The sequence below is a fragment of the Oryctolagus cuniculus genome, chromosome 11 (assembly GCF_051225735.1).
Source record: "Oryctolagus cuniculus isolate XC-2025 breed Fujian yellow rabbit chromosome 11, ASM5122573v1, whole genome shotgun sequence".
NCBI classification, from domain to species: domain Eukaryota; kingdom Metazoa; phylum Chordata; class Mammalia; order Lagomorpha; family Leporidae; genus Oryctolagus; species Oryctolagus cuniculus.
Window position 1 is genome coordinate 24,100,095 of NC_142877.1, and position 14,776 is coordinate 24,114,870.

The 14,776-nt window shown below is 46.3% G+C and overlaps 1 protein-coding gene across 22 annotated transcripts in view; it reads right to left on the reverse strand.

The window, feature by feature from the left end:
• RALY (RALY heterogeneous nuclear ribonucleoprotein) overlaps positions 1-14,776 on the reverse strand; it is an 87,620-nt gene that overhangs the window by 43,709 nt on the left and 29,135 nt on the right. For 20 of the 22 annotated variants that reach the window (XM_070051943.2, XM_008256096.5, XM_070051941.2 and 17 more), the window contains one exon: positions 3,528-3,611. The exons of the other annotated variants lie outside the window; for them this stretch is intronic. The gene's annotated coding sequence lies outside the window, so the exon portion shown is untranslated. The remainder of the gene's footprint in view (positions 1-3,527; positions 3,612-14,776) is intronic. 22 annotated transcript variants of the gene reach the window in all.

Sequence of the window (14,776 nt, forward strand, 5' to 3'; positions counted from 1 at the left end):
AACAGGGACAGCTGCTTCTTACAGGAATTGTGGCTTCCCTTAGATTCTCCCACAGAATTTTCCAGAAGCCATGTGAGGACTACAATGAGCCTCCTGTTTTTGTTGTTTGCTTTAAAGATTTATTTATCTATTTGAAAGGCAGAGGCGGGGTGGGGGGGAGCGGTCTTCCACCCATTGGTTTACTCCTCAAGTGGTTGTAACAGCCTGAGCTAAGCCAGGCCAAAGCCAGGAGCCAGGAGCTTCCTCTGGGTCTCCCACGTGGGTACAGGTGCCCAAGGATTTGGGCCACCTTCTACTGCTTTCCCAGGCCATTAGCAGGGAATTACCCTTGTACTCATGTGGGAGTCCCAGAGGAAGCTCCTGGCTCCTGGCTTTGGATTGGCCCAGTTCCACCCATTGTAGCCATTTGGGGAGTGAACCAGCAGATGGAAGACTCTTCTGTCTGTAACTCTGCCTCTCAAATAAAATCCTTTTTTAAAAAAAAGTATCATTTTGGGGGCCAGCACTGTGGCATAGCGGGTAAAGCTGCCTGCAGTGCTGGCATCCCATATGGGCGCCAGTTCGAGTCCTGGCTGCTCCACTTCCAATCTAGCTCTCTGCTACGGCCTGGGAAAGCAGTAGAAGATGGCCCAAGTCCTTGGGTCCCTGTACCTGCCTTCAGATAGGAGCAGCTCCAACCGCTGTACCCAACTGGGGAGTGAACCAGCAGATGGACTCTCTTTCTCTGCCTCTCCTTCTGTGTGTAACTCTGAATTTCAAATAAATCAATAAATCTTTTTTAAAAAGTATAATTTTTTAAAATATCCATGGGGCCAGTGCCGTGTTCTAGTCCCAGTTGCTACTCTTCCAGTCCAGCTCTCTGCTGTGGCCCAAGTCCTTGGGCCCTTGCACCCGCATGGGAGACCAGAAGGAAGCACCTGGCTCCTGGCTTTGGATTGGCGTAGCACCGGCCGTTGCGGCCATTTGGGGAGTGAACCAACGCAAGGAAGACCTTTCTCTCTGTCTCTCTCTGTCTATAACTCTACCTGTCAAATTTTATATATTTATATATATATATATATATATATATATATATATATATATATATATATGCTAGCAGTGAGCCTTACAGCCAGGGTACATACAAATCTGCACTTTGGGGCTGGCGCTGTGGTGCAGTGGGTAAAGCTGCCACCTACAGTGCCAGCATCCCATATGGGTGCTGGTTTAAGTTCCAACTGTTCTACTTCCAATCCAGCTCCCTGCTAATGTGCCTGGGAAAGCAGTGGAAGATGGCCCAACATTGGAGACCTGGAAGAAACTCCTGGCTCCTGGCTTTGACCTGGCCCAGCCCTGGCCATTGTAGCCATCTGAGGAACAAACCAGCAGATAGAAGATTGATTTCTCTTTCAAATAAGTAATCTTTAGAAAAAACAAATAAACCTGTATTCTGCAGCCTATATGATGCAAACCATAGCTGCCAGTGGTGCCTGGCTTTGTCTTCTGTGGCCCGGAAACCTTTTCCTTGCGGAAAGATTAAGTTGTAACAAGAGCCTGCAGACGAAGGGCATGAGAGAAAATTTACAGCACAGATTCCCAGAGGGACGTCTTCCTTTTTTACGCTTGAGGAGTGTAGTGGCAAATAGGTCAGGATCTGAGATAACTTGGACACTTAGTAACACTTTCTTCTTACTTTTTCTGATTTCATTCATGCTGTTTTATAATTCTCAAAGCTTTCCAACTTCCACTTCTCATTTGATTCACTACAATACCCCAGCATGTCTGGTGTACACGCAATAGATAGATAGGGACGCACTCCAATTTTAAAAATAGGAAATTGAAGATTGTTCAGGGTCATGTATTGAGAGGATAAAAACCGAGGTTTCCAGGGGCAGACATTTGGCCTACATTTAACCTCTACTCCTGATTCAAACTCTGGTCTGATACATACCCTGAGAGGCAGCAAGTGATGGTCCAAGTAGTTGGGTCTCTGCCACCTATCTGGGAGACCTAGACTGTGATCCCAGCTCCCTGCTAAAGTCTAACCCAGCCCTGGCTGTTGGCAGTCATTTAGGGACTGAACTAGGGCATGGGAGATCTGTCTTTCTCTCTCTTTCAAATAAATACAAGTTAAACCTACCCCCACTACAGCTCCCCCAAACAAAAACCCCACCCAGGCTTCCCAACTTCAGTCCAGTTCTCCATGTTCCTATCTTGTGCTGGCCCCAATGTTTCTGGGTTCCCACATGTTAGATGTTTTCTTCTTCTTCTGGCCACAATTAGCCTGGACCTCTGCCTGCATAAAGATTCTTCCTTTCAGCCTGTTAGCCCCTTCACTAGAAATACCATTGCTGAGAAGATACCATCAACTCCTACCTGCCCTGCTGGGCCCTTCAAATAACTGAATCTTCTTCCTGAATTCCTAAGGAGGTCTGTCTTCTTGAACTTTATTTAAAAAAATTTGGATTTCAGGGCCAGTGCTATGGCGTATTAGGCTAAGCTTCTGCCTGCAGTGCTGGCATCCCATATGGGCATCTGGCTGCTCCTCTTCTGATCCAGCTCTCTGCTATGACCTGGGAAAGCAGTGGAAGATGGCCCAAGGCCTTGGGCCCCTGCACCCACATGGGAGACACTGAAGAAGCTCCTGGCTTCAAATCAGCTCAGCTCTGGCTGTTGCTGCCATTCGGGGAGTGAACCAGCAGATGGATTCTGTCTCTCCCTCTCTCCGTCTATAACTCTTATCTCTCAAATAAATGAATAAAATCAAAAAATAAATAAATAAATAAATAAATAAAAATCTGGATTTCAAGATTATCAGCCAAAAGAAACCCTGTCAAGTCAAAAGAAACAATGGTATTTACATTTTGACTGACCTGGGTTCTAATATCAGCTTTATAGATTCTCAGTTACCAACTGTGGGCAAATTACTTCAATGCCCTAAGCCTCAATTTCCTCATGTACAAAAGAGGTTTTGTCCAGATTAAATGAGACCTATAACACAACAAATTCTTCACGTGTTGGTTTCCCTGTCTTTCTCACCATTGGCGGTCTTCACTCTAAGATTTCCCTAACATCCCCTTCACACAGCCCTATTCCATCACCCTATTCTCACCACCACTCATGATCACATTTTGCAGGACTCAGAAAGGTACAGGATTCCCTCAAGCTGACCTGAGTCTGGCAGGTCACGAGAGAGAGTGAAGTCAGGAAAGTCTCCAAGGGCTGTGAGATGTTAACAGAGCTTGTGGGAGGACAAGTACAGATGCAGGCTCTAAATACTCCCCAGCAGAGAGCAGCTGGCACAAGCAATGAAGCCTACTTTACCTTATTCACGGAACATGATTCCAGACCTTCTGTGGCAGCTCCAAAAAAGTAATCTCAATCCTCTTCCCAGTCTAAGAGGCTACCTATGCCTACATCCAATCTTTCAGGCATGGAGTAGGAGAATAATGACCTAAATTATTTACTAAGGGTAAAAAGAACCTCCAAACTAATAACCTTGTAACTTGGCAAGCTTGACCAGTGTTTGCCCATATGCCCTCACTCACCAGTAACCAGGCTGAGCTCAGCCAGCTATTTCTTCCTTTGGGTTACCAAGATGAACAGCAGCTGCCTCTGGGAACAGGGCTCACCTATAACAGAGAGAAGTCTGTCAGAGTCTTGTTCAGAAAAGGCAGGAGCTTTGGGCAGTTTGGGATACATTTTGTGGCCTATTAAAAGATAGGTTAATTAATAAATATATCATTTCAGGTAATGCCAAGTGCTGTGAAGAAAAATGAAGCAGAAGAAGGAAAGAATGAATGACAAGGGGTGAGGGTAGTCTATTTTAGACAAAATGGTCAGAGAAGGCCTCTTCAAAGCTGACACCTGGACAGAAACCTGGTGAAGATCTGAGGGAAGTGTTGCAGAGAGGGTAAGCAGCAAGCACAAAGGCCCTGAGGTGGAGATGGCGGGCAGGATGAAGGTGGTACTTGAGGAGTAAGAAAGCCACCAGAACCAGAAGGGAGTGAAGAGCAGGATGAAGCACAAAAGACACAGAGGAATTACTTATTTTTTTTCCGTATGAGAAAGCAGAGCCTCGGAGGCTAGGTAACTTGCTCCTAACTGATTAAGGCAGTGGCAGAACTAGGAATGGAACTCAGCCTTGTGAACATCTGGCTCACTTCCCGGTAGGTTCCTCCAGCAGGGACAAACTGAGTACTCTGACTGACTTCGGGTTTCTCTGCTTCCCTTCTTCCTCTGTCGTCTGAGCATGCTGAAGAACGGAGAAACTCCCATGTATTTTCAGGAATAAGGGGAGAGGTGACTCTGAGGTAAGAACAATAGCACATGTCGAGCATTATTGTAAACCTCTTATTTATAAATTTAATCTCTGCAATAATCTTGTAAGGCTGGTGTGTTACATTTTGTATTTTACCAGCAGAGAAATTAAGATAAAAATAAGTAAAGTAAATGTACCCCAAGTCACACAATAGCTGGTGGAGCAAGGACTTGAACAGAGAAGTCCAACTCCAGAGCTTGTCCTCTTAACTGCACACTACCTCACTCCTCAAAAACAAAAGAAGTGGGGCCGGTGCTGTGGCACAGCGGGTTAACGCCCTGGCCTGAAGCGCTGGCATCCCATATGGGCGCCAGTTCGAGTCCCAGCTGCTCCACTTCCAATCTAGCTCTCTGTTAGGGCCTGGGAAAGCAGTGGAGGATGGCCCAAGTCCTTGGGCCCCTGTACCCACGTTGGAGACCCGGAAGAAGCTCTTGGCTCCTGGTTTCAGAAAGGCACAGCTCCGGCCATTGCCGCCAATTGGGGATTGAACCCAATTGGCTGGATTGGAAGAGAAACAACTGGCACTGCAGGCAGTGGAATGCTAGCACTGCAGGCGGTGGCTTTACCCATGACGCAGCAGCACCGGCCCCGACAACAATCATTTAATAGCCATTAACATTTACCATACACTTGGAAATAGACTAAGACCTTACAACACTCTTATTTCAGAGAGGGAGTAAGAGTTACTCGAAGAATGAGTAGGGGATCTTTGGGGAGCTCCCGGCCCAAAACAGAGAAGCAAACATACGGAACTTAAGGATCTCTGCAGCCCTGGGTCAAAAGACATAGGCAGAGGCACTAGCTGTTAGGTGCGGCAAGGGGATTGAACAATCAGCACCTCCAGTTCAACCTGTCAACAAACTGAACTCCTGCTTTATTCTCCAGCCTCCATGGTTCAGCAAATGATATAACCAGGCACTCAGCCTTCAAATATTCATGCTCTCAAGACCTGCTTCCCTATTCCCACAATTACCAAGTCCTTGTGGGTTTGGTTTGTTGCTCTAAGAGATCTTCAACCAAGCTACTCTTTATTTCCTACAGTGTCAACTTCCTTTTGGTTCAGGATCACATTATCCCTTGCCTGCCCTGCTGGAATATTTCTTTCAATCCACCAGCATAATTAAGGACAGACTGTTAAATCAGTCTCTTCCCTGAGGTCTTCTACTAGTCTTCTTCCACCTTCCTGATCCAATCCATCTGACCCACACTGCCAGATATTTAATGGTCCTCAAAGCCACTCCCATGCTTTCAAAGAAAAAAAAAAAAAAAAAAGTCATGGTAGCCCTCTGCCCTCAGCCTCACTCTTTAGGTAAGCCCTAATCTGGTCATCATCATCTGCCTGACCTCCAACCCCAGGCTTTCCAGATCCTATATTTTTATCTATGCAACTGTCTCCCTGGAGTGCTTTTTCTTTTGTACATTCAAATACTCCTTAATCTTAAGACATATCTCTGAAGTCATCCTGACTCCTTCCTCACCATTCTGCTATATTCCTGAAACATCTCCAGCTTGTGGCTACATTTGGTTCTGGCCCGACCATTAGCCAAGACCTCTTCCCTCCTTTTTCCCTACAGAGAGTTCTACGACCTCCAGATAATGAGAACCTAGTAAATTAAGATTTGTTTCCATTCTGAGCTTCAGAATCCTACAAAATTCTTCCTACCAATACAGGTATTTTTTTTGGAATCAACATGAAAGGGCAAGAGTTAGGGGAGACTTTCAACCAGGTCTTTAACACCTTTTCCTGCCAACCTAAAGCCATTAAGCCCATGCATAAGCCTTCAATCTACCTACTCAGTCTAAAAACATATCCTAGGGCATGAATTTCCCCAGCAGCTAAGACACTGGTTAAGATTCCTTTGTCAGGCCGGCGCCACATCTCAATAGGCTAATCCTCTGCCTGTGGCGCCGGCACTCCCGGGTTATAGGCCTGGTCGGGGTGCTGGATTCTGTCCCGGTTGCTCCTCTTCCAGTCCAGCTCTCTGCTGTGGCCCAGGAGAGCAGTGGAGGATGGCCCAAGTGCTTGGGCCCTACACCTGCAAGGGAGACCAGGAGGAAACACCTGGCTTCTGGCTACAGATCAGCGCAGTGCGGTGCAGCGGCCATTGGGGGGTGAACCAACGGAAAAAGGAAGACCTTTCTCTCTCTCTGTCTACTCTGCTTGTCAAAAAAATAAAAAATAAAAAATAAATTTTAAAAAGATTCCTATGTCTTGGCTGGCACCGCAGCTCACTTGGCTAATCCTACGCCTGTGGCACTGGTACCCCGGGTTCTAGTCCCAGTTGGGGAGCCGGATTTTGTCCCAGTTGCTCCTCTTCCAGTCCAGCCCTCTGCTGTGGCCCGGGAAGGCAGTGGAGGATGGCCCAAGTGTTTGGGCCCTGCACCCACATGGGAGACCAGGAGGAAGTGCCTGGCTCCTGGCTTTGGATTGGTGCAGCTCCAGCCATTGCGACCAACTGGGGAGTGAACCAGCAGATGGAAGATCTCTCTCTCTGCCGCTGATTCTCTATGTAACTCTGACTTTCAATAAATAAATCTTAAAAAAAAAAAATAAAACCGGGAAAGGGAAGGGTTGAAAGGGGAGAGGGTAAGGAAGGAAGACAAAAAGGAAGGGGATGCCAGGGCAGGACTGAAACATCTGAGACCTTACTTTGGAAAGAGTTTATTTTTCCTTTTAATTCCAGAATGAAGGGTTTTTTGGTTTTGCTTTTAAGAGCAACAGTAGGAATTCCTTTTTATAATTTCTTTCTACTTGAGACAGAAAGCGAACCGCCAATCACTAGTACATTCCCCAAACATCCACCATAGTTGGAGTCAGGAACTCAATCCAGGTCTCCCATATAGGTAGCAAGAACCTGCTACTTGAGCCCTCAACAACTGCCTCGCGGGGTCTGCATGAACAGGAAATTAGAATTAGCAGCTGGGACCAGGAATTGAATCCAAGTACTAAAATGTGGTTCACGGGTGTCATTAACAGTAATTTAGCTGCTAGGCCAAATGCCACCCTGCTGCTTTATAAATTTTAAATGATGGAAATTTGCTTGTCCAAACCTCAGACTAAATCTGTCAGCAGGAAGTGAGGTCACACTCAAATCTTCAGGGCTCTCATCTTCAGTTCTCACCCCTCTTCTGCCCAGCCCAACCGCAGCCTAGAGGTCAGAAGACAAACAAGGCCTTCCTATATGTCACTGCTTCCTCCTCTACCAGCTTACTCCAGGATGCAAAGCCTTGGGAGTGTATCCTTCTTCTTCTTCTTTTTTGGTTTTTTTTTTTTTTTTTTTTTTTTTTTTTTGGCAGGCAGAGTGGATAGTGAGAGAGAGAGACAGAGAGAAAGGTCTTCCTTTGCCGTTGGTTCACCCTCCAATGGCCGCCACAGCCGGCGCACCGCGCTGATCCGACAGGAGTGTATCCTTCTTTACAGTTAAGGTGCTACTAACATCCTCCAAAGCTTTGCTGAGCCCTAAGAGGAGTTCCACCCTGCCTGCTGAATGTGTGAGTGAACTGGGGTGAATTGTGGATACAGAAGGAAAGGTCCTTTCAAAACTCTCTAGACCCTTTGTCTAGATCTACAACTCAACCCTCTTTAGGTTTGATTTGCACATTATACACACACACCTCTTACTAAATTAGCACCAAGAGCACTGGGTTAAGAGTCAGAAAACCTGAAGACTAGCTCCAGCTCTGCCACTAATTCACTGGTAACTCTGAAAAAGTCATTTCACCTCCCACCTTGGTTTACAAATATGTAAAATGAGAATGAGTGTTCCTGCTCTTCTGAAGGATTTTCTGAAGGATCAAGCAAGATTGGCAAGAACAAGTTGGCTGGCGCCGTGGAAGCTGGCCGGCACCGTGGCTCACTTGGTTAATCTTCCACCTGTGGCACCAGCACCCTGGGTTCTAGTCCCGGTTGGGGCACCGGTTCTGTCCTGGTTGCCCCTCTTCCATTCCAGCTCTCTGCTATGGCCCAGGAAGGCAATGGAGGATAGCCCAGGTGTTTGGGCCCTGCACCCACATGGGAGACCAGGAAGAAGCTCCTGGCTTCGGATCGGCCAGCGCCATAGCGGCCATTTTGGGGGTGAACCAACGGAAAAGGAAGACCTTTCTCTCTGTCTAACTCTGCCTGTCAAAAAAAAAAAAAAAAAAGTTAACTTTTACATCTATGATTGGGGGCTGGTGCTGCGGCACAGTGGGTAAAGGCACCACCTACAGAGTCGGCATCCATAAGGGCGCCGGTTTGAGTCCTGGCTGCTCCACTTCCAATCCAGCTCTTTGCTATGGCCTGGGAAAGTAGTGGAGGATGGCTCAAGTCATTGGGCCCCTGCACCCGAGTGGGAGACCTGGAAGATGTTCCAGGCTCCTGGCTTCAGGGTGGTGCAACTCTGGCCATTGCGGCCATCTAGGGAGTGAACCAGTGGATGGAAGACCTCTCTCCCTCTCCCTCCGTCTCTCTCCTCTCTCTCTCCCTCTCTGTAACTCTGCCCTTCAAATAAATAAATCTTAAAAAAAAATTAAAACAAATGAGGGGATGGCCTCTAAAAAAATAGCAGGTTGCGCCTTTCCAGTGGTGACTGACAACTTCCCCACAAGAAATGCCAACACTATCAGCTTTGCTACATTAGGCAAGGTGTTTGTCCTCTGTGCCTCAGCTTCCTATACTTTTTTAAAAAGGTTCCTGCTTCATAAACGGGCTATTGGGGAAAATAAATGAGACAACATGGGAAAGTCCTTATTCCAGGGCTTGGCATAAGCACTCAATGGTAGGTATTGTGTTTAAAATAAAATACCACAGGAGGGTGAACCAATGGCAAAGGAAGACCTTTCTCTCTGTCTCTCTCTCTCACTGTCCACTCTGCCTGTCAAAAAATAATAAAAATAAAAATAAAAAATAAATAAAATACCACAAAAGGATGAATCAGAGGCAATAAAAAAATAGGCCTATGAGAAAAAAGAGAGATGTATACTTGCTATTATGCATCATGTCATACACATACATCCTTACTCTCATTTAATCCTAAAAAAATTTTTAATAGAGGCTGAGAGAGAGAGTGAGCTAGCTCCATGTGCTGGCTCACACCCAAATGCCACAATAGTCAGGACACAGGCAGAAACTAGCAATCAGGAACTTAATTCCAGGCTCCCTTGTGAATGGCAGAAACCCAGTTCCTTCAGCCATTATTGCTGCCTCCCAGAGTCTGCAATGGTAAGAAACTCAAGTCAGGAGCCAGAGCCAAGAATCAAACCTAAGCACTCTAGTCTAAATTTCTGCTCTCCCTAATAATCTCTTGAGGTCAAAAGAATTACCCCCATCTTACAGAGGAGGAAACTGAGTCTTAGAGCAATAAAGTACCTTGTCTAAAACCACACAGCTGGGAAATAAAACTTGCTGGAACCCAGATATGCTCCAAAGTATATACCTTGTACTTTCTTATGCCCAAAGATAAGAATTCCCTCTCTTCCAACTACCCCACATATCAAAGTAGGCACCAATCAAAATGTTTTAGGAACTGGACTACACTCTCCCAATTTTGTACTTAGTCCTGCATGCCTAGAATCCAAGTGCACCATTAAGTTGTAGAAGGACTTGCTACAATCAGGCTCTTCCAAGATGCTATTAGCCTAGTGTTATAGTAAGAGCTTAAGAGCCAAGACAGGGGCTTCCATCAAAATGGGTATCATGCTCTAAAAGTTGAGAAGTTACTAAGCCAACAAACAGGTCATGAGAGGCACCTCAGCTGAACTGAAATACCTGATCAAAACCCTGGGTGAGGAATACATTTATATGAACAATTTTTAAAATTATTTTTATTGGGGGCCAGAGCTATGACATAGTAGGTAAAACTGCCTGCCATGCCAGCACCCTGTGTGGGCACTGGCTCAAGTCTTGGCCATCACAGGGTGGGAAATCAAAGACCTGGGGCAAGAAAGGAGGAAGATTTTGAAATAAATCATGTCCTACATGCATAAAACACATTTTTTTTTAAATAGTATCTCCCTACAGAGTCATTGCTGTTTAGAGTAAGCAATCTCCAGGGCCTACAGAAGACTGGCTGAAAGAAAAGTGTTGCCAAAGTGACATCTTTGTGTGGGAGGGGAAGGAAAAGGGAATTTGGTAAGGCCTCTGGGGTAGCAACCAAGATAGGAGTGAACAGGCACAGGAGATAAAGCCTAACAGCTCCAGGTACCCCCAGGCAGGACTCAATCGCATGGGGCCTGCCTGTGATCTACAATCAGCACTACAATCAGCACTTAGCTCACAGCTGCCCACATTCAAGGAAAAAAGACCTACACACTAAAAACAGCTCTGTCCCAGGAGCCGAGCCTGCCAACAGATTTACTAGTTATGTTCCCGCTGCCCCTGACTTCTTAGCCATAATCCTGCTGTGAGACCTCGTTTCCCCAGCCCTCACCAAACCCAATGGACTTAGAGTTTACCAGACTTCTCCCACTCACAAGGATACGTGACCTTGACTCTTGTGATGGAGTAATAAACCAAGTGGCAGTTTTGCTGTGGGGGTTAAAAAGGTGACCTCACAACACAATAAAAACCAGTCAGTTTACAGGACTGCCAGCATATCACAGAAGGTGGCCTTGGAGGGCAGCTGGTTTTTTAATGACAGGAGACACATCTGTGTGATAACATAATGCATGGCATAAATAAATGGAACTCAATCCAGGCGGTCTCCAGGCTGCCTGGAGGGGCGAACACAGAGAACAGCACACCTGCCAGACAAGCATTCTTGCCTCTGCATTTTCTGGGCAGCTAATGGCATTTCTCTTTCCTCAGCTGAAGCTAACTCCAGTCTTCCCTTCCTCCTTCCCTAAAAGAACCAACCCAGCAAGAATTATCGAGGGAGGCACAAGTAATTACTGTTTTCTTTTCTCCACGCTAATGAGACAGTTGCATGGTTCCCCTTCCTCCTCCCAAGCCGCAAGTGAGAATCCAAGGTTTTATAATCAGTAACCAAAATGCTAAAGCTTGGGCCAGATAGTGCTCTGTGCAGCTGTGACTGTGTAGAAGATGGCTTTCTATCCCTAGTGGGACCAGAACTAGAAGGGCCTTATCATTTTACAGAACAGAGGTAAGGCCGGAGCAGGCGGTGAATTTGCACAAAGTCACTGAGAGAAATCAGTGGCAGGGCCAGAACCAGTCTCCTTACTCACAACTCAGGCACTTCCTTCATCATCCAGACTTCCCACAACACAGGATGACTCTGGAGGTATCTCAGTGTGGACCCTGGGACTGCATGTTTTTTTTGTTGTTGTTGTTGTTTTGTTTGTTTCTTGTTTTTTTTTGGCAGGGAGAGTTAGAGAGAGAAAGATCTTCCTTCCGTTGGTTCACCCCTCAAATGGCCGCTATGGCCGGCACACTGCGGCCGGCATGCTGCGCCAATCCAAAGCCAGGAGCCAGGTGCTTCTTCCTAGCCTCCCATGCAGGTGCAGGGGCCCAAGCACTTGGGCCATCCTCCATTGCCCTCCTGGGCAACAGCAGAGAGCTGGACTGGAGGAGGAGCAACCAGAACTAGAACCCAGCGCCCACATGGGATGCCGGCACCGCAGGTGGAGGATTAACCAAGTGAGCCATGGCGCCAGCCCCAGGACTGCATGTTTCAAACTCACATATCAGTTTTTAAACAGGTACTTAAAAAAAGAAAATGACAGGGCTGGCACTGTGGCGTAGGGAGTAAAAGCCACCGCCTGCAGTGTCGGCATCCCATATGGGCACCAGTTTGAGTCCGGGCTGCTCCTCTTCTGATTCAGCTCTCTGCTGTGGCCTGGGAAAGCAGTAGAAGATGGCCCAAGTCCTTTGGGCCCCTGCACCCACGTGGGAGACCCAGAAGAAGCTCCTGGCACCTAGCTTTGGATCAGCTCAGCTCTGGCCATTGCGGCCATTTGGGGAGTTAAAAAAAAAAAAAAAAAAAAGAAATGACAATATTCTGCAGATGTGGATTCAGCTCAGGGAACCCAGTACTGGGCTGAAAGGCCAGGATCTGAGCCATGATGCCAACTTTACCTCAATATTGAAACCACAGCTGAATGATCAGGCAAAAGAGCTATCTGAATTTCAGTTGGGATTCATCTAAGATACTAGATACAAGAGTAGGATCTGAAGTTATTCTTGAATTTGGCAGTGGTGAGGGGAAGGGGCTGGCATTTCAGTACAGTAGGTTAAGGCACTGCCTGCAATGCCAGCATCCCACAGGCGCCAGTTCAAGTCCCAGCTACTCAACTTCTGATCCAATTCCCTGCCAATGTGCCTGGGAAAACAGCAAGATAACCCAAATACTTGGGCTCCTGCACCCATGTGGGAGACCCAGATAAAGAGTTCCAGGTTTCTGGCTTTGGTCTGGCCCAGCCCCAGCTGTTGCAGCCATCTGAGGAGTGAACCAGTGGATGGAAACCTCTCTCTCTCTCTGTGTTGATCTCTGCCTTTCAAATAAACAAGTCTTTTTTAAAAAAGAAAAAAAAAATGAACTTAAGGTTTAGTGGTATAGAAACTCTTAAGTATAGAAACTCCAGCACATCATTCTGCTAGTCTAATCACAGATGAAGACTTTGAAGTTGGGGCCGGCATTGTGGCATGGTGGGTAAAGCCACTGCCTGTGATGCTGGCATTGCATATGGGTGCCAGTTCAAGTGCCAGCTGTTCCACTTCCAATCCAGCTTCCTGCTAGTGACCTGGGAAAAACTACAGAAGATGGCCCAAGTACCTGCGCCCTTGCCACCCACATGAGAGACTAGGAAGAAGCTCCTGGCTTCAGCCTGGCCCGGCCCCGGCCATTGCAGATATCTGGGGAGTGAACCAGTGGATGAAGATCTGTCTCTGGCTTTTTGAAATAATTAAATCTTTAAAAAAAAAAAAAAAAAAAAACGACTTTGAACAACACTATGGGGGGTAGGGAGTGTTCCACAAAAAGAGTCCAAGGTAAATCAGAAGGACTACGGATGCTATAGCCCAGGCTTGTCTGCTCAGCCACAGTCAGAGAAAAAGGGTGACAGTCTCTGTTTTCCCAGCCATACTGAGAAGAAAACAATTCAAGTGTTTAAGCTGGAATAATGAGTAGAATCTAAATTATTTTTTTAAACCTAAATACTGGCTCCTGTCAGTCTCGAGACTTCTGCCTTGCCTAGCCTATTCTACACTGCAGGAGGGATTTAGCAACTCAAATTCAGTTCTCATAACAAAATCTGACCCTGGGCAGGAAATATTTAAAACAGTCATAGCCTTAACTCCCATCCTTTTACCCATAAGGCTTGCATATTAACCATTCCTGTATCACAGACTGTAGGGGCTCTTGTGGTACTCAAGGATCTGGTCAGTGCTAAGCAGACTTCACCTTCTAAAGGGCACAAAATTAGAAGCTTTATTCTACAAATGAGGCCCACCTTTATGTGACAGCATCTGACCTAGTCACCTGCTTCAGATGTCAGGCCCCTGCTAGAACTAAAGCCCAGCCCTGAATCCAAGAGCAGGTCTCCTCATCAATGGCCTTCTCCAGAAGGCCACTTGAGTCTACTGCTCTCCCCACCTTTCTGCAACAAAGGCAGCATGGAACAGTGGAAACAGCACACAAATACAGCGCTGGCTCTGACATCTAAGCTGTGTAACTCCACTTCGGTTATTCCATTCACTTGCCTGTCTCCTCTATCACTCTCCCCCTACTTCAGTGTAAGGAGTATTTAGTCATTTCCCTGTATCGTCAATGATTCCGTTACTGTCTGCTGAATGCTACTCTCTAAAACTAAGTTCTTAAGTACATAGCGATAAAATCACTTAAGAGTTTTGAGAATGGGGTACAAAAAGTATGTGTAAATTGCCCAATCAGTGCCTGGCCCTTCTACCTTTACTGTGTCTCAGATGCTCACAGTGGAGTGCCTGAGTTCAATTCCCGGCTCCAGCTGATCATTCAACCACTTGGATCCCTGCCAACCTCATGAGACACCTGTATGGAGTTCAAGCTCCTGATTTCAGCTTGGCCCAGCCCCAACTGTCACAATTTAGGGAGTGAACCAGCAGTTGAAGTTTTCTCTTATTCACCTCACTCTGCTTTTCAAATAAATAAAAGTAAACAAACAAAAATTTTTTAAAAAAGCCCCTGCCTATTCATCCTCACCTCAAATCAAACTACCTTCAGGTGTTCTACGGTCTTTTCCACTAGAGGGCCCTCTCACATATAGATACAGGCAGAAAGACAGCTGTGTCCCATTAAGAATCATCTTGCTAAGTCTTTTTTCACTCACGATATTCACCGGAACTGGGAAGTTAACTAGCCCAAGGTCACACAGCTAATAAAGGCAAATCTAAAGGCAAACCAAGACTTGCCTACAAATCAAATGATTTCTAATGGCCATGGTGATTTTCAATAAATTTGACCTTTACAAAGTTCTGAGAGGTAGGTAAGACAGTTGTTCTTTGCTAAATCACGTTGTCCCTTCTGAAAAGTCTCATTTGACACCTCCAATCCATCTTAGGCCTAG